Raw genomic sequence first — 4,541 nt, 5'->3', positions numbered from 1 at the left:
GTCAGAAAGGCACGAACTGAGGGAAGCCTCTTGGATGAGAGGCGAAAAGTCTTCACAGTTATATTCCAAGTCCAGTTGCACTTGATTCAACTCCTTTGGATAACCATGACCTGGATGAACGAGAACATTCACAGACACTCCACACTTTAACAATTTGTCCTGTCAGCTATAATTTGAATTATGTGCTGATGTCAAAATACCAAATTTTTGTTATGTGCTTTGATGTAGAGGGACGAAGTCAACCATAAATTGGCAAAGCCATTAGAATGATATTTTGTTGCACTTTGACAGTTGTGATCTTGATCTTGGATGTGGTTGTTCTTTCATACTAGCTTTTTATTTTTTACCATGGTAAAACGTATTCTAAACATTGAACCTGCACACTTTCGAGGGGTATATGTGATAGCGGTAAGGAAATTCAACCAGTGGAATGTTTTTTGTCGCTGAATGACCAAGTAGGAAACACCTACAGAGGGTGTGTAACATTATGCCAAAAATGTCTCCTCCGCTACCACCTCCTCTTACCTGACCTTGAAATAAACGTGTGTGCTGCTATGTTGCCTGCTGTCCCAGTACTGTAGGAGATGAGAGAAGTTGCTTAAAACTGCTCTTGGAAGTGTTCTTCGATGAAAGATACACATGTACAATTACCAGGAAGTATTTGTTTGTGATCCTGCCCCGAATCAAACTTAAGCTGAATCCAAATGTCCGGACTTCACCGCACTTGGGCACGTTTCCGGGAAGTCTGCGAGTGCTGAGGATTGTCCAAACGAACAATTCATCCAGTCCACAAGGGGCCTCAAGCGGACTTTATGCAGAATTCCAGGGTCCGCTTTGGGTGAAGACATCGACAACGACTACTAATAGAAATGGCTCAATTAAAATGAAACACAGCACAACTCCTAAATTTGACCTGAAACGTGGCATTCGTCAGGGATGCCCATTCTCACCAAATTTATTTTTGCTTTGTACACAAATTCTTGCAACCCATATAATCAACAGTAACTTACAAGGCATTGCCATAGCTGGTAGGTATATCATTATAAGTCAGCTGGCTGATGATACCACACTTTTTTAAGAGATGCAAGTCAGACACCCATTGCTCTTGATATAATTAACGACTTACTAAGGCTGCAGGCCTATATTTGAATATAAAAAATGTGAACTGGTAGCGATAAATTACTGATATACATATCATTTGCAATATCCTCGTGAGAAAGGAGGTTACATATTTGGGCCTCTATTTCTAAAGACCAAAAATTAAGATGTTCTTCTAAGTTTACCCTTATTATAAAAAAAAACTCAAAAGAAACAATCAGGGCTGCAAAGAGAGCTATCCCTGAAAGGTAGAGTCCTGCAAGCCGAGGGAATGTCTAGGCTCACATATGCAGCTTCTTACATCTTGACAGTACAATCAGTAAGAGATCGTATGCTCTTTAACTATATCTGGAAAAATCGTACACCTTATAAAAAAAGTTGTAATGAATAACTACGAATCTGGAGGGCTTACCTTCCTAGATTTCACTACCCTAAATAACAAATTTAAAATTAACTGGGCGAAGCATTTAAAAAAAAAACTTAACTCTGGAATTTTATTCCCCATAACATTTTCGCTCGTTTTGGTGGCCTGAGCTTTGTTTTAAATTGTAATTATAATATAGACAGAATCCCAGTAAAATGTGAATCTCATAAGCAGGTCCTTCTAGCTTGGTCCCTGGTATATAAGCACAACTTTTCGCCACATATATTATTTGGAACAATAGAGACATCTTATTTAAGAACAAATCACTTCTTAGAAAAATGGGTTCAAACGCAGATTCTACTGGTGGGTCAGCTGTTCAGTGGGCGTTTACTCTCTTACAAATATTTTTATATATAATTTCCCAGTAACCCCCAAGGAATTTGCGATAGTTTTTGATACCATTCCAACTGGCACCCTAATGCTTTTCAGAAATGTAGCTAATCCTGCTCCCAGATACCCTTCTCTCCCTGATCCAGCTGACTTTCCAGTAGGTAAGATTTGTTTTTCATTGCGCCCCCAAAATAATAATAGAGCCGTACGTGCCCTATTTCAAAGAGATGTTGTCTCTATCCCATGTGTCACGGCATATTGGAACCGGTTTGTAAATGATACACACTGGAAGGTATGGATGCTTCCACATAAGTACCTAATCACAAATAAGATTAAAAAGGTGTTCTTTAAAATCATTCGTTTTTTTCTTTTTACATTTATTTCTGATTTTTCCCTGTTTCTCTCAATTTAGTGGCCAATCGATCCTTATTTTAATTCAAACACCCACCCTCGTATTGCATGCGTTCGCCAACTGCATCTCTCCCGCCGGCAGTCTCGAAGGAGACGCCTCGCCACTTTCGTGACAAGGCGACTCCAGGCCGAACCACTGTTTTTTCCGATACACCCAGAGACGCATTCCTGTGACGAACAGAAGCCGACTCCGCCCCCCTCCCGGAGACAGCGTTGCCAATATTGCCGCTTCATCGAGTCCGGCCATAGTCGGATCTGACGAGACCGGGGCGCGAACCCCAGTCCCCAGTGGGCAACTGCATCGACACAAAGCCGATGCTTAGACCGCTACACCACTTTAAAATCATTCATAAATATTATTCCGCCAATCACTACATGCAGAAATTTAAAAGAGTTGTAAACTGGAACTGTTCTTTCTGTGATGAACATCCAGAAACAGTGTTATGTATAATGTTCTGTATTGAACCTTGGTTTTAATATCACGGCGACACAGGCAACTCTAGAATCACACTTACGGTTTATTGTCTTATTCTCTAGTTGCATTTCCGTATGAACGTATTGTCTTCAAGTCTAGCGTCCCCTAGAGGCTTGCTATCCCACTACATCACCCTTTAGTCAATTATCACATTTCTTTAACTTTTCATTTACATCTTTTCTAGCTTGTTATAGAACAAAACACATTTGCAATATTACGCATTTTCTTTAAACATGAACAGTATTATATATAGATTTTCTAATCTGAAGGCAAGGTGGACTACCTGACCCTTCTGACTGCCGCAGGGGTTTATACTGCCCTTTTTCACAGCAGGTCTTCCTAATACTGAACAGGACCCGTTTTACCAATCCAGACTTCCAGGCGGACGGGAGACTTTCCCTGACCTGGTCACAGTCACATTATGGTCGGGCTGGATCTGGTCGCTCTGGTCTGGTTCTGGAAGAGCAGTAAACTGAGCTCGGTTTCTTCTCAGTGTTCCCAGCTCCGTCTCTACTTTGTATTGTAGTAAACCTGCGGCGGGAGGTGATTGACATGAGACGTGGCTCTTTAATGAACTGATTGCTTGCAGCCGCGCAACTAGACTGGAGGAGACGTAAGTTAAAAGAGAGGGCTAAGCAGTCCCTCGGGGTTGCTGGAGAGAGCTGACTTGGTTGGTTTGCGAATACACTCGTTGGGGGGAGGCGGCGTTCGCAGTTTATAGTATTGCCGGCGCTGAAGACAGAAAGGTAGGGGAGCTGTTCCAGATTAGGAGGGGAGGCTAGTTGCCTCCTTTAGTTAGAGAGGGCCGGGAACGCTTAGGAGTGTTTTCGCGGACCAGCCCTGGTTCCAGTGGTCGGCACGCCGCCGCCCGCTGCCTGTACCGCCGACTGAACGCGATTGTTTCCCCGGCTGTCGGACGGTGCCAATAAAGCTTAGACCCTGGGGGAGGGTCTCGCCAGCCGAGCGAGCTAAGTTTTAACTCTTGCTATTTCCCTATTCTTTTTGTACTATGTTTTATGTATGTATTCATTGGTGAGTTCTATTGTGCCGGCTTTTTATAGAGAAGCAGAGGGCTAGTGGGCGGCTCAAGTTACCCGTGTGGTGGGGACGTTTACTGTCACATTTGCAGTGTTTGAGCAGGCGTTATAGCCCCCGTTTGCTCCTTGAGTGGAGGTGTAGCCTAGTGTTTCATTCCCCGTGTGCAGTGTCCCAGCGTGCGGAGCGTAAAGGGTGTGGTGTTTGCGTTCATGCGTGCCGTGCCTGATCTTAAAGGGTGCCCTATTCCATGTGCGTGGTTTGCACAACAGTAAACAGACTCTACTTACCTGTGAGTAGTCGCCGGTCCTCAGGCCTATCTGTTCAACTCTGTGGGCCTTTTAATATAATTTGTGATGAAATAAAGGTTTGTCTGCTTTTTCATGTTCCTCGACTGGTGTTGTGTGTCTTTTGGGTCTCTGACGAAGCCCATATCGGGCTTGTTTATTACAGTATGATCTTGGAGTTGAAGCCGGTGCTTGTACTGTTCCAGTGGTCTTTTTTAGTAGTTTCTTTATTCTACTTGTCTCGCCAAACTTCTGACACCATGTACAATGTTCTGTATTGAACCTTGGTTTTAATATCACGACGACACAAGCAACTGCAGAACCACACTTACGGTTTGTTGTCTTATTCACTAGTTACAGTTCCGTATGAACGTATTGGCTTTCCTAAAGTCTAGCGCCCCCTTGAGGCCTGACGTACCACTACATGTTACACTTATTTCGGCACTTCTCACACCAAGAAATTCTGGCAAGACCTTTGCAG

This window comes from Lampris incognitus, chromosome 4 (assembly GCF_029633865.1).
Source record: "Lampris incognitus isolate fLamInc1 chromosome 4, fLamInc1.hap2, whole genome shotgun sequence".
Lineage (NCBI taxonomy): Eukaryota > Metazoa > Chordata > Actinopteri > Lampriformes > Lampridae > Lampris > Lampris incognitus.
Note: the sequence above shows the minus strand (reverse complement) of the source record.